Genomic DNA, 23,276 nt, shown 5'->3' on the forward strand with positions numbered 1-23,276 from the left:
CTTTTTGAATTATGGTATTCTCAGGGTGTATGCCCAGTAGTGGGATTGCTGGGTCATATGATAGTTCTATTTTTAGTTTTTTAAGGAACCACCATACTGTTCTCCATAGTGGTTGTATCAATTTACAGTGCAGGAGGGTCCCCTTTTTACCACACCCTTTCCAGCATTTATTGTTTCTAGATTTTTTTGATAATGGCCATTTTGATTGGTGTGAGGTGATACCTCATTGGAGTTTCGAGTTGCATTTCTCTAATAACTAGTGATGTTGAGCATCTTTTCATGTGCCTCTTGGCATCTGTATGTCTTCTTTGGTGAAATGTCTATTTAGGTCTTCCATCCATTTTTTAATTGGGCTTTTTTTTTTTTTGATATTGAGCTCAATGAGCTGTTTGTATATTTTGGAGATTAATCCTTTGTCTGTTGTTTCATTTGCAAATATTTTCTCCCATTCTGAGGGTTGTCTTCTTGTCTTGTTTATAGTTTCCTTTGCTGTGCAAAAGCTTTTAAGTTTCATTAGGTCCCATTTTTGTTTTTATTTTCACTACTCTAGGGGGCTGGTCAAAAAGATCTTGCTGTGATTTATGTCATAGAGTGTTCTTCCTATGTTTCCTTCTAAGAGCTTTAGAGTGTCTGGTTTTACATTTAGGTCTTTAATCCATTTGGAGTTTATTTTTATGTTAGGTAGTGTTCTAATTTCATTCTTTTACATGTAGCTGTCCAGTTTTCCCAGCACCACTTATTAAAGAGGCTGTTTTTTCTCCATTGTTCTTGCCTCCTTTGTCATAAATTAAGACCACATGTTTCTTTGAGGACCAGGCAAAACTGTTACAGCTTGGCTGGGAAGTTCTGATTCATGCGCCATATTCACCAGACACTGCACCTTTGGATGTCCATTTATTTCAGTCCTTACAAAATTCTTTTAATAGGGCTTCCCTGGTGGCGCAGTGGTTGAGAGTCCGCCTGCCGATGCAGGAGACACGGGTTCGTGCCCCAGTCTGGGAAGATCCCACTGGGCCCGTGAGCCATGGCCAATGAGCCTGTGTGTCCGGAGCCTGTACTCCGCAACGGGAAAGGCCACAACAGTGAGAGGCCTGCGTACCGCAAAAATTAAAAAAAAATTCTTTTAATAGAAAAAATTTCAATTCCCTGGAAGACTGTAAAAGGCACTTGGAACAGTTCTTTGCTCAAAAAGATAAAAAATTTGGCGAGGATGGAATTATGAAGTTGCCTGAAAAATGGCAGAAGGTAGTGGAACAAAATGGTGTATACATTGATCAATAAAGTTCTTGGTGAAAATAAAAACTTTTTGGCCAACCCAGTACTTTGTCAAAAGTTCAGAAACAGCAGAAGTAAAACCAATGAATCACTGAAGTAGTAAAAGTTTATTGTGCACACAACAAAAAGAAAGTTCACAAACCAGGCGCACTCACTCCAAACGTGGAGGAAAACTCAGGGGTATAGAGTCGTCCCTCCATATCTATGGGGGATTGGTTCCACGACCTCTACTCATACACCAAAATCCTTGAACGCTGAAGTCCCTTATATAAAATGGTGTAGTATTTGCCTCTAACCTACTAAGGTCCTCCCATTTACTTTAATTAATCTCTAGATTACTTATGATAACTAATAAAATGTAAATGCTATGTAAATAGCTGTAAATACAATATAAGTTCCATGTAAATAGTTGCTGGCTTGCGAGAAATTCAAGTTTTGCTTTTTAGAACTTTCTGAAATTTTTTTCCCAAATATTTTTGATTCTTGGTTGGTTGAGCCCAAGAATGTGGAAGCCAGGAATAGGAAGGGCCAACTGTATTGTTACAAAGCAGCTTGTATTAGTCAGGAGGCAGTGACTGCTTATTATTCACAGTGATTGGTTACAATATTAGAATTTTCTTAAGTGATAGGGAATTGGTTAGTGGTTACCTCATATCAATTTTGGCGAAGAGTTTAAGTTGTGCCTATGACTTCCAGAGGCATGAGCAAGAAGTGACCAAGGTCAAATTAGTCTCCCTTGCTTTGCAAAATAAGCTAAATTAAGGTTTGCTGTATGACTAAACTGGTTTTGTCTGCTCAGGGAATTTTCAAAGCCAGTCTTCATTTGTTTTTTGTTTTAATGATTTTTCTCCCCTTCCAGTTTTATTGAGATATAATTGACATACAGCACAGTGTAAGTTTAAGGTGTACAACATAATGATTTGACTTATATACATCATGAAATGATTACCGTAATTAGTTTAGTGAACATCCATTACCTCATATAGATACAAAATAAGATAACATTAAAAAAAATTTTTCCCTTGTGATGAGAACTCTTAGAATTTACTCTTAAATAAGTTTGATATATAACATACAGCAGTGTTAATTACATTTATCATATTGTACATTATGTCCCTAGTACTTATTTAACTAATAACTGGAAGTTTGTACCTTTTGACCACCTTCATCCAATTCTGCTTCTCCCCAGACCTTGCCTCTGGTAACCATAAATCTGATCTCTTTTTCTATTAGTATGTTTGTTTGTTTTTGAGGTATATTTGATCTATACAAAACTATGTTAGTTCCTGATGCACAGCATAGTGATTCGATATTTCTATACATTTCAAAATGATTACCATCTATCACCATACAAAGATATTACATTATTATTGGCTATATTCCCCACACAGTATATTTCATACTCCTAACTCATTTACTTTGTAACTGGAAGTTTGCACCACTTAACTTCCCTCACCTATTTCTCTCCTCTCCCACCCCTCCCCTCTGGCAACCACCTGTTTGTTCTCTGTATTAACTTTCTTAGTGTGTGGATTTATTTTTATTACTTTTATATATCACCTATTCAAAAACTATCAAATGTTTTTAAGATGAAAAAAAATACCATTAAGACTAAATAGAAACGAGAAGTGTATGTGACCTAACTTTAAGTGAAAATGTCAGTGGACATTTTTCTGGAGGGGGCAGACGAATTCAAACATGGTAAAAAAAAAAAGACGTAATATGAGAAAAGAGCAATCTAGTTAGGCAAAGACGAGATTATAAGTTTTCATTACAAAAACAAAGAAGATATGGACACATTAACTAAACAATAAAAACGCGAATATCTCCAAAAATTAATTCGTCGCGTGATTTCGCCTTCTTACTCCTGGGGGCGTCCAGGCTGCACCTAACCCCTCCTTCCTCGTTTTCCGCAGACTCCGAGCGCCAACAACTGGGCAGCGCGCGAGTCAACCGAGACGCCCAGGGGTCCCCAGACACACCTGAAATCCGGGCTCCTGAGAGACCGTCTCCGGGTCACGAACCCTACACAAAGGCCACCTTCGGCTTAACTGTACAACCCGAGAAACCTGTTTCAAAGCCGGAAATCTGAGACCTAGAGAAAAGGCGCGCCAGGGTTTCCCGGAAGTCTGAGAAGGCCGATTGGCCGCAGCCCTCGGACGTCCCCGCCCCCTGCCCGCCGTCACGCCCGCGGACGGCCCCGCCCCCGCTCCTCCCAGTGCAACCGCAGCGGGGAGCCTTCCCGCAAGTCAGGCCTGAGTCAGGACCGGAAACCTGGGAAGTGTTGATCGGTTCCCGACAATGGGAGCAACGTGACACGATACCGGCCACACACCGGTGGGAGGGAAGTGGAGCACAGCGCAGGCAGCCTCCTGTTGGCGTCCCCACTTCGGCCCCAGGAGCTGGAAATGACCGGGCCTTGTCATTGCTCCGAGGAGAGTGGCGATCCCATAGATCTGAACACTTCATAGTCATGTGCGTGTTCCAGCCGGGTGTGTTCCCGTTCTCCCCAGCCCCTCCATCTCCACCTAATCCCAATTATAGGTGTGCTATTTAAAAGTGTTCCTGTGGACGTATTAACCAGGAAAATTCTGGTTCAACAGAGTTCAGCAGTTCTCTAATTAAATAGCTTTCGGAGTTTTTAACGTGCTAATATACACTTTCTAATCATAATGACTAACATTTGTTTTACATTTACTTTGTATCACAGTAGTTTACAATGTCAATCATTTTAACAATCTTATGAGATAATCATCAAAATGTTACAGATGAGGAAATAAAGTTGTAAAGACATATGCCTGAGTTCCCATTCTAGTGATGGATTTTGACGCAAACCCAGGTCATTTGTACTGATTGTCCACAAATCCCTTTTTAAATCAGAGCATCACTTGAGACCAGGCCTATAAAGAGTGTACTTTGTCTTGGAGTCCTTGGAGGGAGCAGCTGTGAGGTCCAAGTCAAACAAGAGAATGTGAGCCCCAGCCCTACCATGGAAGAGGTGAATTGCCTGGTTTCTGACAACAAGGTGAGGCAGTGGGGAAACTGCAGGAAACTGAGGTTGGGGTGCCAGCAGTACTTCTTGCTACCTTAAACACAGCTGCTCCTGCCTACACCCCTTGCAGAACACTCCCAAATATTCTAATGAAACCCTGAAGGTGGGGCTAGTGCTGGAAGGGACTCTGAGACTCCCACTCCTGAGGAATGGATTAAAAAAACAAAATAAAACAAACAAAAAACCCCTAAGAGTAGAAGGTGAGAACTTGACCCACCATCTGGTCTAATACAGTCACACTGGGAGTCGCTGGTGGGGGGTGGAGGAGAGAGGAATATATTCTGAATAGATTTAACTCCCATCTCCTTCCAAGGGAAGACACCTAGACTAGAACAAATGTCTTTTGTAGAAGTCTGGGAATGAGACAAAACAGCTTACTGGGCAGAGACTTTGCAGCTAGAGGCAAATGAATGGGATGGGTCAATGGACTTGAGCAATTAATGTCAGGATTGCAAAAGGCCCAACAGAAATAGCTGCAACTTAGCACATGGCACCCAGGGACAAGGCCAGCCCAACACATCTGAGAGCAGTAAGGTGCCAGCTGCCAGCCACAGGGTTGCCTCCCTTTTCTGCTACCTCTAGGTCATGGTAGGTCCACCTTCACCTAGATGCCACCTTGAGGAGAATAAGAGAGTGTTCTCGTTATCTACTGCTGTGTAACAAACGACTCCAGAGTCAAGAATTTGGAAAGGGTATGTTGGGGACAGTTTGTTTCTGCTTAAAATCTCTGGGACTTCAGCTGGGAAGACTTGGAGGGCAGAGGTGACTTGACAGCTGGGGGCTGGAATCATCTGGAGCTGCTCATTCAAATGTCTGGATGTTATGCTGGCTGTCGGCTGGGATCTCAGCTGAGGCTGTCAGCAGCAGCACCTACAAGTGGACTCTCCATGAGGTCTCTCTGCTTCCTCAGATCCAAGGTGGCTGGACTCCAAGATGTGGCATCCCAAGAGGACCAAGCAGAAGCTGTCACCTTTGGCTCTGTGTCACTTCCACCTTAGTCATAGGCCCACCCAAATTCAAGAGGAGAGAATACAGACTCCTCAGTGGAAGTGTCAGCATCACGTTTAAGAGCATGTGGTATGGAATATCTAGCTGCAACCCTGTTGAAAAATTAAGAGGAATGATGAAAGACCAAGCATCTTCCTATAGGGACTGAGTTAACCCCCAAATACCATGTTTTGTTATCTATGTCTGTAAAACCGCCTCAAACTTTAGTGCCTTAAAATAACAATTTATTATTTCTATGGTTCTGTCGGTTGGCAGGGGCTCAGATGGGAATTTGGCTGGAACTAGAATGATCAAGATAGCCTTAGGCCTTTCTCCACATGGGCTTTATCTCTGACAAAGTAACTGGTCTTCTTACATGGCACAGACTAGCAAGAGGGAATGTTCCCAACCAAGGCGGGCAGAAGCTACAGATCTGTTAAGTCTCCACCCTGGAACTTACATATCAGCAGTTCCCAGATTCGTAGAGAGCGGAAATAGACTCTACCTCTTGTAGGGTAATTGTCCAGGTCACATTTCAAAACAGCTTACAGGGTGGGACATATTGTTGTCATCTTTGGAAACACAATCACCACCACAACTTAAACAAGAAAAAACTTAGAGATCTTTAACTGGGCAGTTAAATTTCCCCCCATTTCTCCACATCCTGTAGGATAGAGGCTTAAGAACAGGTTAGATCAATTATAAAATAGGCTACATTTTTTCCCATGCATATCTGAATGTAATGAGTAAACTGTGAGCCACTACTTATGTCAAAATATTGGTCTGCACTAGAAAGAGTCTTAGTCTTAAGACGTAAAACTGGAGAACAAATGTGAATCGGAATGGGAAATAGGAAGATTAATTTTGGTTTTGGACCTACATCTGTCCATCATTTGAGTGCGTGCTGTGACTTAACAAATACCCAAGATGGGCCAAATGATCACCTGAGACTTTTAAGGCTAGCTCACTTGTTCTACATTTTCCTTTGCTCTCACCCTGGTTCAATCTACCATCACCCCTCACCTAAACAACTGCAGAAGGCTCCTAATCAGTTTCAGTGCATCCATAGTTGTCATCTTCCAATCCATTCTCCATTTATGTATCTTCAAGATACATATTTAAACACTTAATACTAAGAATATCCTTTAATACCAAAAAATTACATAATTTTATTGTTAGGGATTTTGCTACAATATCTTTAGATCCTTAAAGCTGGAAAGAAACTTAGAGACCAACACTTTCATTTTAAGGATGAGGAAACTGAATCCCATAGAAGCTAAACAAGTTGCGCAAAGGCATACTGGTTAGTAATTGGCGTAAGATGGAACATGACTTCCTAATCTAGTGATCTCTTTACTCATCACATTACCTTTCAAGTAAAGAGGGAAAACATATAATAATAATAATACCTTATATTTTTATAACCCATATTTATACTTTTAAAAAACCTGATTTATCTTTACAACAATCCTGTGAAGTGGCAGGGTAGATGCTATTACCTTTAATTTGTAAAATGAAGACAATGAAATAGCAACTTGGTGACTTGTCCAAGGCCATATCTAGTTGGTAATAGAATTGGACCTAAGAATAAAAGTCTTCAGGCTACTCTTTCAAGGTTTTAAACTTCTTTTCCTTTTTTAAAAAATATTTTTATTACAAAAGAAATACGTGCTTATTATAACCAATCAACACATAAATGTACAATGAAAACTTCTTAAGCAAGAATAACCAAACAAATGGAGAAGCCATACAGGAAAAGACATATTTAACTATCTTTTAAAGGAAATTAAAACAAAAGACACCCTAAATAAAGTAAAAAAAAAAAAAAACTAGAAACATGCTCTGAGAAATAATTCCAACACATATGACTGAAAAAGTGTATCTCTAACACACACAAAGAGTGCCTACAAATTGATAAGAAAAAGAAACAAACTAATAGAAAAGTGAGTAAAGGATATGAATAGGCAATTCATAAAAAAGAAATTCAGTGTAGCCAATAAACATATGAAAAGGTGCTGGTAGTCAAAAAACCAAAAATTAAACGAACAATATATCATTTTCACTCATCAGATTGATAAAAAGAAAAAAAGTAATAATATTCAGGGACTAAAAGGATGGGAGGAAACAGCACTTTTGTATCTTGCTGGTGGGAATATAAATCACTGTGTTTTTTAAAAAGTAACCTGGCAATATATACTAAAAATAAGAATACATGTTCACTTTTGTCCAGCAACTCTACTTTTAAGAATCTAGCCTACTGAAATAAAACCATCAGTATAGAAGGCCAAATGTATAAAGATGTTTATTACAATATTGTGGTAGCAAAAAGTGGAAATATCTTGAATGCCCATTAACAGGGGAATGACTGAATAAATGTCTCCACTATGGAATATTAGGCAACTGTTTAAGAAAATGAGATAAATTTATATATACTTTGTGGTTCTATTTTATTGATTCCTTTTGACTATTGAGCCGCTGAACCTGCTTCCTATGTTTGGGGGATCCCCACCCAACCACCGCTGCCTCTGCCTTGTAAGATACAGCTTTCCTCCCACCATAAAATGCCAGCTATTCACTTTTCTAGCCTCCATTGCAGCTAGAAAATCTGCAGATTAGACCACCAGTCCCACATCTTGAATTGGAAACAGGTGAGGGGAAGAAGCAGGGAAGGCAGTGAATGAAGCCTGGTGAGGGGAATGGCAACAGGGGCAGCTTCAGCCAGTTTCTAGAGGTGGTAGTCATCACAGTGACTCAAATAGTAGCACCCAATGTCCAGAACGTAGGACTGGCTACATGATTTGTGGGAGCCAGTGCAAAATAAAAATGTGGGGCCGCTTGTTCAAAAATTATTAAGAATTTCAAGACAGGAACAACAGACAAACCCAGGTCACAGCCTTTCTCAGTGCAGGGCCCTATGGGACTGCATAGGTCGTATGCCCATGGAGCCAGGGCAGAGGGCAGAGTAAGTCAGATATGCAAGCCGCAGTGTTCCTGCCCAGTGGCAGTGGCAGCTCAGGGTACTAATTCATCAGGACTAACAGGAATAACTTAAAATCCAAGTCTAATTCTCTATCTCCCTAGAAATCGTATGAACTACCCAATGTCCTTTAATAAGTTATTTTTCCACTGAATTAGCCAGAGTTGATTTGTATTTCTTTTAGCTGAGGACTCTGATACCTCAGTGATACATTAAATGAAAAAGGCCAGTTGCAGAGTAATGTGTATAGTACAAGAAAACAATATGAAAGGATGCATAACAAGTGCTGACGATTATTTAGTTTCAGAAACAGTTCCCTGACATAATTTCTCCCACTTCTTCTAGTAATGTAACTTTTAGTTGGGCATATAACCTCTCAGAATAAAAACTGTATTTTTCCTAGCCTGCTATATTTGCAGCGAGCTATGGTCAGTGACTAAGTTCAGGCCAATGAGATGAAAATGGAAATATCTTTGTGTGACAGCTTCAAGTATCATTCCTTAAAAGACAGCTGCTGAGCTTCCCTAGTGGCGCAGTGGTTGAGAGTCCGCCTGCCGATGCAGGGGACACGTGTTCGTGCCCCGGTCCGGGTGAGCTCATGGCCGCTGAGCCTGCGCGTCCGGAGCCTGTGCTCAGCAACGGGAGGGGCCACAACAGTGAGAGGCCCACGTACCGCAAAATAAATAAATAAATAAATAAAAGACAGCTGCTGCGTGCCCTTTGGAACTACTGCCATCTTGGATTACGAGAATCAGGGTTCCACCCTTGGGATGGAGCTGGAAGGAATATAAGACCCTGAGGTCCTCAAGCAGCAGAGCTCCTCTAACAACCCAGGACTGCATACCTCTGGACATTTTCATGGGAGCAAAATAAACCTCTCTATATTTTTAAGGTACTTATTTTAAATTTTCTGCCACTTGCAGCCAAATCTACTTTAACTAGAATAGTTTTTTCCCCAAGGAAGATGAGGTTGGAATGCTGGGGGGTGGCGGAGGGGGAGTCTTTGCATATCTCTGTTTGATTTTCTACAATGTGAATATATTCCTTCTATAATTAAAAAAAAAAAAATCCCTGAAATTGTGGCCAGAAGACCTAGAGTCTAATTACAGCTCCAGTATTAACTGGTTATGGCCTTAGGCAAATCATTAAGTTTCTCAATTTAAAAATTTTTCCAAATGAGAGAAAGTAATTCAAATATTCTCTTAAAATAGTTGAAAAAGACAAAAGCAATATTCTGTATTACATGTAAAGTTTTGCAAAATTTCAGCTAAGAAAATTCCTTGAGATGCTCCATGAAAAATCAGTCCAGTGGTCAAATAAGTTGAGGAAATGGTGTATATTATATCCCCTTTCCACTATAGAAGAGTTTTAATGTACACTTGGAAGTTAAACATCTGAGACTTCCCACAGGAGAAACTTGTTTTGTTTCACTTATCCAATCAGATTAAATGAGGGCTCGAGATTTCAGATTTTAGGGTCTGGACTTTCAGGAACAGGTCAGTTTGGGAGTTTGAAAACTGGTTCTGCAACTTACTGGCTGTGCATCTTGGACAAATTCTTTAACCTTCCTATGTTTTAGTTTTCTCATATATAAAATGTACTAATATTATTCTCATTTTACAAGGGGCTATTGCAAAAATAAGTTTAAAAACTTTGGCTTTACTTTAATTGCTCAAAAAATTTTGATAATTGTGAGAATAAAAACTCTGATCTAGACTTTTTAGGAAATTACTGACTCTGTGCCTTATTTCTGACAAACAAAGAAGAAGAGGGTAAAATTTGGGAGTGGTCTGAGGCAATATGTTCTCAGAGAAGAGGTGTGAATGATGATTGAGTGATTTCTGTATGTAACAAGGAGGGACACAGAACTCTGGAGAGCTCTGGTGTTCCTCTTGGTACTTGTTAAAATGAGACATGAGATCTTATCCTAGCATCGTTCATCGGTACCTATTTTCATTACTTGGCAGTCTTCAGTGAAGTTCACATTACACAACACTTAAAAAAATTTTTTTTTCTTACTGTGGTAAAATATATATAAAAGTTACCATCTTAACCCTTTTTAAGTGTACAGTTCAGTCATATTAAGTACATTCATATTGTTATATGACCAACACCCTTATCTATTTCCAGAATTTTTTTCATCTTGCAAAACTGAAACTCTGTACCTATTAAACAATAACTCCCCATCTCCCCTGCCACCCCCAGTAGAATTCTACTTTCTGCCTCTATGATGTTTGATCACTCTAAGTACAGGTACCTCATATAAATAAATCATTCAGTATTTGTCTTTTTGTAACAGGCTTATTTCATTTAGCATAATGTCTTCAAGGTTCATCCAAATGTTGTAGCATGTCAGAATTTCATGCTTTTTTAAGGCTGATAATATTTCATTGTATAACGTTCACATTACTTCTTGTTATATTAAGAACTTTGGCCTTTAGCAACATGTTTCTTACATTTTGCCCACAGGAAGTGTCACCACACCTAGTTAGGACAATTTTTTCCATCTAGGATTTCAATTCACCTTTTAAAGGGAGGAAGTGAAGGCAGAACAAAGAAAGGTGTGGGAATTGGCTGAAATAGTCATTCAAATGAGTAATTTCCTGGACAGTATTCTTAGGCTAGATATGTAGAAGAGCAGGCCCCCAGAACTGAATTAAGGAGTTAGATCTGGTGGGGGTGGGGGTGGGGGACATTTACTTATTTATTTATTTATTTGGTAACAGATTTATTGAGATATAATTTATAGACCATACAATTCACTCATTTCAAGGGCACACTTCATTGACTTTTAGTATATTCACAGAGTTGTGCAAATATCACCACAACCTTAGAAAATTTTCCTCGTCCCTGAAAGAAATCCTGTAGCAAGTTGCCATCACCCTCAGGTCCCTCCTCAGCCTTATGCAACCACTAATGTGGGCCAGTCTCTGACTCTCCTCTCCCTACCAGGAACTGAAGAGACCGTGCCAGTACCTTTCCCCATGATCAGTTTCCAAGGAAGCAAAGCTTTCACGCATCTGACCTCAAGGGTCAGTGGGACTCTGGGAGAGTCCTGAGGGATGGGAGAGATGCCTGGAATTGACTCCCATCACTCTTTATCTACTCACCACTATTTCTCACCCAGGTTTCTCCCTAAAGCAATGCCTTAGGAGGAGCTATTTCCCTGAGTACACAGCGACACTGACATATTAATCAAATCTTTCTGCGCAGAGGTGGTGGCAATCCTCCAACAACAGGAAGTTGGAGTTCCTTCCCCATTCTGGGTTGAACAACCAAATTTTCTTGGCTCTTAGAGTCTCTCCTCCCCCCCACTTCTTTTTAAAACTTGACTCTGTCCCTGACTCTTTGCTATCCCATTGCTCAATATCTTCCACCACATCTTCCTCCTCATGACTCTAACACTTATGTAATTTAAGGATTCGGTGGCAGGAGACAATGGGCAAAAGATTTCTTCCTTTGTAGTGTAGGGGGTAGGGGACTGGTTGTAAAACTAATCTCCACTAGAGGGAGACTTAGTCTTAAGAAAGAAAACTGGTTATGAAATTTGTGACGTTTAGTAGTAGAGGTATTAACTCATTTATATAGCTGTTTAGTATAGCTGTTTAGGTATTAACTCATTTATATAGCTGTTGTATTTAGCCAATTATCTCTGTAAAAAGAAAACTGTTGTGAAAATAATGAGAATTCATTTGTTTTTTTATTTTAGGAATTACCTTTTTTTAATCTTAATTTTATAATTATATTATAATTATAATTTTATAATTATATTTATAATTATAAATATAATATAATTATAATTTTATAATTATATTTACATGGTTCTAAAATCAACTCTGCAAAACAAGGTATATTCAAAGAAGTTTATCTTCTACCCCTATCTTTTCTGCATTATTTCTCCTCTCTACCTAAAGGTAATCACTAATCATACCACTTATTTTTCCATCATTTTTCTATTAGAAACACATATAATTTATATCTCCTTTTTAATATAAACAGTAGCACACTATTCACATGTCCTACACCTTGCTTTATTCACTTTAAAGTATTTCCTGGAGATCATTCCACAGCAGCATCTTCCTCACTGCTTTTCACAGCTGTGTAGTACTCCACTGTGTGGAGATACCATATTACCGACCGTTGAGTTGTTTCCAGTCTGTAGCTATTACAAATAATGCTGCATATAATAGTTGACACTTTTCATATTTTTGCTAGAGTATCTTTGGGATAGATTTCTAAAAATGGAATTGCTTAATCAAAAGGCATTGATAACTGTGCTAGCTAGATACTGCCAAAGTCTCCATCGTGGAGGTTGTACCATTTTACATTTCCATACTCAACATATTAGAATGCCTGTTTCCTCATAGACTGACCAACAGAGTACGTTATCAAACTTTTAGATTTATGCAGTCTCGTGGGTAAAATGTGGTATCTCCATGCAGTTTTAATTTTAATATTTCTAAAATTATGAGCAATACTGAACAATTTTCATATGGTTAACAGCAATTTGTATGTCTTTCTCTGTGACATGCCCCATTATAACCAGTTTTCTATAGGGTTATTAGTCTTTTTCTTCTGTATTTTTAGAAGTTTTGTTGTTGTTTGTTTTAACATTTATTTCTTTCTTTATTTATTTATTTTGGCTGTGCCGGGTCTTAGTTGTGGCACGCAGGATCTTCGTTGCAGTGTTTGGGCTTCTTAGTTCTGGCATGTGGACTCTTAGTTGTGGCATGTGGGATCTAGTTGCCTGACCAGGGATCGAACCTGGGCCCCCTGCATTGGGAGCGTGGAGTCTTACCTACTGGACCACCAGGGAAGTCCCTGTTGTTTTTATCAAGGATGCTAACTCTTTGCCTGTGGTATAACTTTTTCCCCCAGTTGTCTTTTTACTTTTTGGTGGTGGTGTTATGTATTAAAATTTATCAATGCATCTGTGGAGATGAGCATTTTTTTACCTTGGATCAATTAATATGGTAAACTATATTAATGTACTTCCTTTGACTCTCCATCTTTGCATCCATAGAGTATTATCCACTTGGTCATGATACAATTTTCTTAACATACTATTGGATTCTGCTTACTAATATTTTATATAAGATTTTTGTATCAATATTAATAAGTGAAGTTGATCTAGAGTGCTTTTTGTTTAGTCTTTGTCATGGTTCCAAAATTCAAGTTTGGGAATCAACGTTACACCCACTTCATAAAGTGAATTTGCGAATTTTCCTTCTTTTGCCATGCTCTAAAATAGCTTAGAAAGTTAAGGATTTATTTTTTAAAATTTGATAATATATTCTATGAAACTATCTGGATCTGTTTTGTTTTGTGGGGTAACTCTAACCATTTTCTCTAATTCTTTTATATTAAATGATATGTTTTTACTCTGTCTCCACAGGGGTCAATTCTGTTAAATTGGGGTTTTATACAACATTATACATTTAATGTAGATTTTCAAACATATTTACATAGAATAGATAAAAATTTTTCTTTTCTGTGTCTCTTTCTTTCTAACATTATCTATTTGTACTGTCTTCCCCGCCCCCCTTTATTTTGAGTAGTTTAGTTAAGAAGTTATCAATTTAATTTTTTCAAAGAAACAGTTTTGGATTTATTTATTTTAAAAGAGAATTTTAATTTCCAGTTTTAAAAGTTCTACTTTTTGTTGTTGTAGTTTTCAAACCCATTAACACTGCCTTTCTTTTACTAATTTCTTTCCTTTCCTGACATTGGTTTGCCTTTTTTTTTATTTAAAAAAAACACTTTATTATGAAAATTTTCAAACATACATAAAAGTTGAATAGTGTAAATGAATTTGTATATATCCCTGTCCAGATTGAATATTTATCAATATATTGCCACAGTTGCTTCATCTATCCTTTTAAAAAAAATTTTCCTGAAGTACTTTAAAGCAAACCTCAGACATCACAATCCTAAACTCTTCACGGTACATCTCTAAAAATAAGATCATTATCCACCTGTATCATCCATCATTATCCATCAGTACCATCCAATAGCCACTCCACATTCAGATTTCTCTAAATATCTTTATACATTTAATTAGAATCAGGATCCAGCAATATTCATACTGTGGTTAGTTCTTATATCTCTTTTAATTAAAAACAGTCCTCCTTTTTTTCCCCATGTCATTGTCTTGCTGAAGATACAATCATTTCTCTGTTATTTTCTAGTTCCTTCCTTTGGCCATGTTCAGTTTGATATGACTGATGTCTCTTTTTTTTTTTTTTTACATCTTTATTGGAGGATAATTGCTTTACAATGGTGTGTTAGTTTGCCTTGTTCTTTTTTCTCCCTAGTTTTTTGAGTCATAATGTTCATTTATATTTGCTTTTTAACTTCTATTCATTTAATATTAAATCTCTGATAGCTGTTTTAACTATTTCCCATAGATTCTTATTTTCATTATTAACATTTTCGATTGGTTTTGCATTTCTCCTTTGACCCAGAAGTGGTTAACAGCAAGTTTTTAAATTTCCCATTTGGAAATTCAAATTGGAATTTATTGAGATTTTTTCTGTGGCCTAAGCTGTGAATGTGCCACATTTTTGTGATATTTGTGAATCCTATGCATTTGGGGGGGAGGAAAGCCATATTCTCTATTATCAAGGTTCAGAGTTTAATATATATTAAATCTATCTTATTTATTATGTTGTTTAGGTTGTCTGTATCTGTACTAATTTCTTGTTCACTTTATCTCTCTAGATCTGATTTGTTAAAGTCTCCTATTATTAATGTGCTTCTATTTCTTCCATATTAAGTGTAATTCTTTCTCTTTTTTTAATCGTGGTAAAAATTTCTTTATCTCGAATCCTGCAGCCTGTGGAACAAAAACCACATTCACAGAAAGATAAACAAGATGAAAAAGCAGAGAGGGCTGTGTACCAGATGAAGGAACAAGATAAAACCCCAGAAAAACAACTAAATGAAGTGGAGATAGGCAACCTTCAAGAAAAAGAATTCAGAATAATGATAGTGAGGATGATCCAGGACCTTGGAAAAAGAATGGAGGCAAAGATAGAGAAGATGCAAGAAATGTTTAACAAAGACCTAGAAGAATTAAAGAACAAACAGACAAAAATGAACAATACAATAACTGAAATGAAAAATACACTAGAAGTAATCAATAGCAGAATAACTGAGGCAGAAGAACGGATAAGTGACCTGGAAGACAGAATGGTGGAATTCACTGCTGTGGAACAGAATAAAGAAAAAAGAATGAAAAGAAATGAAGACAGCCTAAGAGACCTCTGGGACAACATTAAACACAACAACATTCACATTATGGGCTCCCAGAAGGAGAAGAGAGAGAAAAAGTACCCGAGAAAATATTTGAAGAGATTATAGTCAAAAACTTCCCTAACATGAGAAAGGAAATAGCCACCCAAGTTCAGGAAGCACAGAGAGTCCCATACAGGCTAAACCAAAGGAGAAACATGCTGAGACACATAGTAATCAAAATGGCAAAAATTAAAGACAAAGAAAAAATATTGAATGCAGTGAGGAAAAAATGACAAATAACATACAAGTGAACTCCCATAAGGTTAACAGCTGATTTCTCAGCAGAAACTCTACAAGCCAGAAGGGAGTGGCATGATATATTTAAAGTGATGAAAGGGAAGAACCTACAACCAAGATTACTCTGCCCAGCAAGGATCTCATTCAGATTCGATGGAGAAATCAAAAGCTTTACAGACAAGCAAAAACTCAGAGAATTCAGCACCACCAAATCAGCTCTACAACAAATGCTAAAGGAACTCTTCTAAGTGGGAAACACAAGAGAAGAAAAGGGCCTACAAAAACAAACCCATAACAATTAAGAAAATGGTAATAGTAACATACATATCGATAATTACCTTAAACATGAATGGATTAAATGCTCCAACCAAAAGACACAGGCTCACTGAATGCATACAAAAACAAGACCCATATATATGCTGTCTACAAGAGACCCACTTCAAACTTAGGGACACACACAGACTGAAAGTGAGGGGATGGAAAAAGATATTCCATGCAAATGGAAATCAAAAGAAAGCTGGAGTAGCAATACTCACAGCAGATAAAATAGGCTTTAAAATAAAGAATGTTACAAGAGACAAGAAAGGACACTACATAATGATCAAGGGATCAATCCAAGAAGAAGATATAACAATTATAAATATATATGCACCCAACATAGGAGCACCGCAAAACATAAGGCAACTGCTAACAGCTATAAAAGAGGAAATCGACAATAACACAATAATAGTGGGAGACTTTAACACCTCACTTACACTAATGGGCAAATCATCCAAACAGAAAATTATAAAGGAAACACAAGCTTTAAATGACACAATAGACCAGATAGAGTTAATTGATACTTATAGGACATTCCATCCAAAAACAGCAGATTACACTTTCTTCTCAAGTGCGCACGGAACATTCTCCAGGATGGATCATATCTTGGGTCACAAATCAAGTCTCAGTAAATTTAAGAAAACTGAAATCATATCAAGCATCTTTTCTCACCACAATGCTATAAGATTAGAAATCAATTACAGGGAAAAGACTGTAAAAAACACAAACACATGGAGGCTAAACAATACGTTACTAAATAACCAAGAGATCACTGAAGAAATCAGAGGAAATTAAAAAATACCTAGAGACAAATGACAATGAAAACATGACGATCCAAAACCTATGGGATGCAGCAAAAGCAGTTCCAAGAGGGAAGTTTATAGCAATACAAGCCTACCTCAAGAAACAAGAAAAGTCTCAAATAAACAATCTAACCTTACACCTAAAGGGACTAGAGAAAGAAGAACAAACAAAACCCAAAGTTAGCAGAAGGAAAGAAATCATAAGGATCAGAGCAAAGGGCTTCACTGGTGGCGCAGTGGTTGGGAGTCCGCCTGCCAGTGCAGGGGATGTAGGTTCGAGCCTTGGTCCGGGAGGATCACACATGCTGCGGAGCAACAAGGACTGTGCACCATGGCTGCTGGGCCTGCACTCTGGAGCCTGCAGTCCACAACTACTGAGCCTGCATGCCACAACTGCTGAAGTCTGGGAGCCTGGCGCCCGTGCTCTGCAGTTGGAGGAGCCACTACAGTGAGAAGCCCGTGCACCACCACAAAGAGTGGCCCCTGCTCAGCGCAGCTAGAGAGGGCCCGCCTGCAGCAATGAAGACCTAACACAGCCATAAATAAATTAATTAATTTAAAAAAAAAAAAGGTCAGAGCAGAAATAAATGAAATAGAAACAAAGAAAACCATAACAAATATCAATAAAACTAAAAGCTGGTTCTTTGAGAAAATAAACAAAATTGATAAACCATTAGCTAGACGCATCAAGAAAAAGAGGGAGAGGACTCAAATCAATAAAATTAGAAATGAAAAAGGAGAAGTTACAACAGACACTGCAGAAATTCAAAGCATCTTAAGAGACTACTACAAGCAACTCTATGCCAAAAAAATGGACAACCTGGAAGAAATGGACAAATTCTTAGAAAGGTATAACCTTCCAAGACTGAACCAGGAAGAAACAGAAAATATGAACAGACCAATCACAAGTAATGAAATTGAAACTGTGATTAAAAATCTTCCAACAAACAAAAGTCCAGGACCAGATGGATTCACAGTGAATTCTATCAAACATTTAGAGAAGAGCTAACACCCATCCTTCTCAAACTCTTCCAAAAAATTGCAGAGGAAGGAACACTCCCAAACTCATTCTATGAGGCCACCATCACCCTGATACCAAAACCAGACAAAGATACTACAAAAAAAGAAAATTACAGACCCATATCACTGATGAGCATAGATGCAAAAATCCTCAACAAAATACTAGCAAACAGAATCCAACAACATATTAAAGGATCATACACCATGATCAAGTGGGATTTATCCCAGGGATGCAAGGATTCTTCAATATATGCAAATCAATCAATGTGATACACCATATTAACAAATTGAAGGAAAAAAACATATGATCATCTCAATAGATGCATAAAAAGCTTTTGACAAAATTCAACATGTGTTTATGATAAAAACTCTCCAGAAAGTGGGCATAGAGGAAACCTACCTCAACATAATAAAGGCCATATATGACAAACCCACAGCAAACATCACTCTCAAGGGTGAAAACTGAAAGCATTTCCTGTAAGATCAGGAACAAGACAAGGATGTCCACTCTCACCACTATTATTCAACGTAGTTTTGCAAGTCCTAGCCACGGCAGTCAGAGAAGAAAAAGAAATAAAAGGATTACAAATTGGAAAAGAAGAAGTAAAACTGTCACTCTTTGCAGATGACATGATACTATACATAGAGAATCCTAAAGATGCCACCAGAAAACCACTAGAGCTAATCAGTGAATCTGGTAAAGTTGCAGGATACAAAATTAATGCACAGAAATCTCTTGCATTCCTATACACTAATGATGAAAAATCTGAAAGAAAAATTAAGGAAACACTCCCATTTACCACTGCAACAAAAAGAATAAAATACCTAGGGATAAACCTACCTAGGGAGACAAAAGACCTGTATGCAGAATACTGTAAGACACTGATGAAAGACATTAAAGATGATACAAACAGATGGAGAGATATACCATGTTCTTGGATTGGAAGAATCAATATTGTGAAAATGATTCTACTACCCAAAGCAATCTACACATTCAGTGCAATCCCTATCAAATTACCAACGGCATTTTTTACAGAACTAGAACAAAAAGTCTTAAAATTTGTATGGAAACACAAAAGACCCTGAATAGCCAAAGCAGTTTTGAGGGAAAATAAATGGAGCTGGAGAAATCAGACTCCCTGACTTCAGACTATACTACAAATCTATAGTAATCAAGACAATATGGTACTGGCACAAAAACAGAAATATAGATCAATGGAACAGGATAGAAAGCCCAGAGATAAACCCACGCACTTATGGTCAACTAATCTATGACAAAGGAGGCAAGGATATACAATGGAGAAAAGACCATCTCTTCAATAAGTGGTGCTGGGAAAACTGGACAGCTACATGTAAAAGAATGAAATTAGAACATTCCCTAACACCATACACAAAAATAAACTCAAAATGGATTAGAGACCTAAATGTAAGACTGGACACTATAGAACTCTTGGAGGAAAATATAGGAAGAACACTCTGACATAAATCACAGCAAGATCTTTTCTGACCAGCCTCCTAGAGTAAAAACAAAAATAAATAAGTGAAAAAATAAAAATAAACAAGTGGGACCTAATGAAACTTAAAAGCTTTTGCACAGCAAAAGAAACTATAAACAAGATGCAAAGACAACCCTCAGAATGGGAGAAAATATTTGCAAATGAATCAACGGACAAAGGATTAATCTCCAAAATATATAAACAGCTCATGCAGCTCAATATTAAAAAACAAACAACCCAATCCAAAAATGGGCAGAAGACCTAAATAGACATTTGTCCAAAGAAGACATACAGATGGCCAAGAAGCACATGAAAAGCTGCTCAACATCACTAATTATTACAGAAATGCAAATCAAAACTACAATGAGGTATCACCTCACACCGGTTAGAATGGGCTTCATCAGAAAATCCATAAACAACAAATGCTGGAGAGGGTGTGGAGAAAAGGGAACCCTCTTGCACTGTTGGTGGGAATGTAAATTGATACAGCCACTATGGAGAATAGTATGGAGGTTCCTTAAAAAACTAAAAATAGAATTACCATATGATCCAGCAATCCCACTACTGGGCATATACCCAGAGAAAACCATAATTCAAAAAGACATATGCACCCCAATGTTCATTGCAGCACTATTTACAAAGCTAGGACACGGAAGCAACCTAAATGCCCATTGACAGACGAATGGATAGAGAAGATGTGGTACAACAGAGTACTACTCACTCATAAAAAGGAACAAAATTGGGTCGTGTGTAGAGACGTGGATTAATCTAGAGACTGTCATACAGAGTGAAGTAAGTCAGAAAGAGAAAAACAAATATCATATATTAACGCATATATGTGCAATCTAGAAAAATCGTACAGATGAACGGGTTTGCCGGGCAGAAATTGAGACACAGACGTAGAGAACAAACATATGGACACCAAGGGGGCAAGAGGCCAGGGGGAGGGGTTGGTGGAATGAATTGGGAGATCGGGATTGACATATATACACTGATGTTTAAAATGGAAAACTAATAAGAACTTTCTGTATAAATAAATTAATTTAAAAAATTCTTTATCTCTTTTAAACCATTTTAGTCAGAATTCTACTTTCTTGGATAATTACAATTGCAACCCCTGCTTTAATTTAAGAAAATAATTCTGGTACTTTTTTAGTCATTTATTTTTAGGCTTCCTGAATCTCTTCAATTTAGATATATTTCTTTTATACAGCATAGTGTTGGAATTTGCTTTTGTAGTCAATGTGAAAATCATTTTAACAGGTGTGGTAAGCCCATTTATATATTTGTTGATTCAATCAATATTTCTGGACTTACAGCTGCCTTACTGATTTAAGTTACATATTTTTTTTATATATGTAGGTCTCTCACCATGGGATCTATTTCATATGCTTCCTCCTCTCCCCACCCAACTTTTTTTTTAACATACCTTCTGGTATTTAAAAGAGTTCGTATTTTTGTTCTAATGGTTAACTTTATCCTAATACTTTTATACAATACATAAGTTCTGTCTCTTTTTTGCTATTGTCTATATGAGCACGTGAGATGATAGAAAATACATATATTGGTCTCTGCCCCTTGTTCATGGCACAGAGCTCCTGAAACCCTTGTAAATACCTAAGTGATAAAAGCACTAGGAACATCTTTTGTGCTAACATTTGGTCTTTGACCCTGGTTACTGACACAGTGCTTGGAATTTCCTGGGTAACAGGGGTGGGTGTGTCTTTTGTTCTAATGAGGTGATTATTGGTGGGCTCCTGGATGGAAGCTAGTCACCAGAAAGACCAAGTCATGATTAGAAGCTTAGACTTCAACTCCATCCCCCATTCTCTGGAGAGGGGAGAGGGGCTAGAAATGGAATTAACGATTGATCAGGCCTATGTGATGAAGCCTCCAGAAAAATCCCAATAAGATAGGGTTTGGAGAGTGTCCAGGGAGAGTGGCAGACCCAGAGAGGACATGGGAGCTCCACGCCCCTTCCCACATACCTTCCCTAAACATCTCTTCTATCTGTATGTTCATCAGTATTCTTTATCATAGCCTCACAGATATCCTCAAGTATTTTGTTGAGTTCTGTGAGCCATTCTAGCAAATTAAGTAAACTCAAGGAGGGGGTCATGGGAACCTCTGACTTACAGCTGATTGATCAGAAGCACAAGTAACAACCTGGACATGCAATTGGCATCTGAAGGGTAGGGGGGCAGGCAGTCTTGTGGGACTGAGCCCTTAACCTGTGGGATCTGATCCTATCTCCAGGTAGATAGCATTAGAATTGAGCTAAATTATAGAACACCCAGCTGGTGTCATGGAATTACTTGATGTGGGGAAAAACCCCTTGTCTGGTGTCAGAAGTGTTGTTAATGAGATAGTAGTGTGAGAGTAAAGGAGAAACACAGGAGGACTGGAGTTTTTCCTAATATAGAGCAACACTGAAACTATCTAGGAATCTCTTAATCAGTCACTCCCCCCACCAGCCCCCATTGCTTTCCCCTAGCACCTAACTTGAGGCAAATCCTTTATTTTTAGCTAATATCTGTATATGGTAATCAGGGCTTATTCTATTGATACTTCTCACATACTACCTAATCTACCTCACATATCTAATCTCTCATTGTTATCTGTACTATATTTACAGGGTTGCCAAGAAATCTGGAAACATAAATGAATACATATTAATGGTTTGTTGGTATTATATTTCAATACAGAACAAAATAGTATCTTTTCCCAGACTTTATGGCCACTGTGTATATCGTCAAAGCACATAGCTATCACATAACTACACTCTTTCCATTAGAACCATCGTTTATTCTTGGTTATTCAAGTAAACATAAATTTAATTCTCTCCACTAGTGAGAGATACTGATGTCTCCTCAGTCACTGTGGTCGTCTACAGCTTGTTCTCTAGATTCCTCAGGAAGTGTTCTTATCAACAATATTCTTTTATGGGGTATGGGAGGGGAGACATAATAGCAGTCTCCAATAGAGGGAGCCTTAGGTTCCTCCAAGGAAAGAAAATAGGATAAAAAATTTGTAATATATAGAGAAATTTTGAAATAGTGTCTATATATGCAGCCATCCATTTCTTCAGTGCTTACTGTGTACAGAACTGTCTTCGGTTCCTATAAAGGAATATAGAAAACAGGGGGGTGTAAATAGTTCAAAGTTGGTCCAGTAGCTTGGTTGGATAAGATCCTGTTAACTCAGGAAAACAGGCAAAAGCCAGGTCTCCAATCCAAGACCCACTACCACCTGCCCCAGTGAACTAGCATGCAGGGTACTTTGGAACTATCTGGAAGAAAACGTGGAGAGCTGTTGGTCAAACTATGTAATAGATGAGATGCTCAAGTTTTTACTAATGAGGTTACTAATGATTTTTCTGGTTTTAAAATTGCCATGGGGGGGAATTCTCTGGCGGTCAAGGGGTTAGGACTCTGCGCTTTCACTGCCGAGGGCCTGGGTTCATTCCCTGGTTGGGGAACTAAGATCCTGTAAGCTGCATGGTGAAAAAGAAAAAAAAAATTGCCATGGGAAGAAAAATACATTGAAAGTTCAGGTTGCTAACTTTTGGCTATTATAAATTAGAAATCACTAAATGGGGTAGTTTACCTAACAACGCAGATTTTTGAGGGAGAAGTTGCTGTGAATCTCTTTAATGTCTGGGAAGAGATGTGGGATAAAAGCAAACTTGGAGATCTCATCAATCTATCAAGGCTTCAAGTTCTGCCAGAGAACTCTTGATATGTGGCTGGAGGGGATATAACCTCTAGAAGGCAATATGGCAGTATCTATCAAACTGCACATATCCTTTGACTTCA

The 23,276-nt window shown here is 38.0% G+C and overlaps 1 long non-coding RNA gene across 1 annotated transcript; it reads right to left on the reverse strand.

Moving 5' to 3' along the window:
* Nucleotides 1-1,363: 1,363 nt before the first annotated feature.
* LOC109549499 (uncharacterized) lies at nucleotides 1,364-21,825 on the reverse strand. Its single transcript, XR_002175806.2, has 2 exons — nucleotides 5,775-21,825; nucleotides 1,364-5,427 (listed from the first exon to the last, which is right to left on the reverse strand). It is a non-coding gene; the product is annotated as an uncharacterized lncRNA (long non-coding RNA).
* Between the last annotated feature and the right edge of the window lie 1,451 nt (nucleotides 21,826-23,276).

Source organism: Tursiops truncatus, chromosome 1 (genome assembly GCF_011762595.2).
Source record: "Tursiops truncatus isolate mTurTru1 chromosome 1, mTurTru1.mat.Y, whole genome shotgun sequence".
Lineage (NCBI taxonomy): Eukaryota > Metazoa > Chordata > Mammalia > Artiodactyla > Delphinidae > Tursiops > Tursiops truncatus.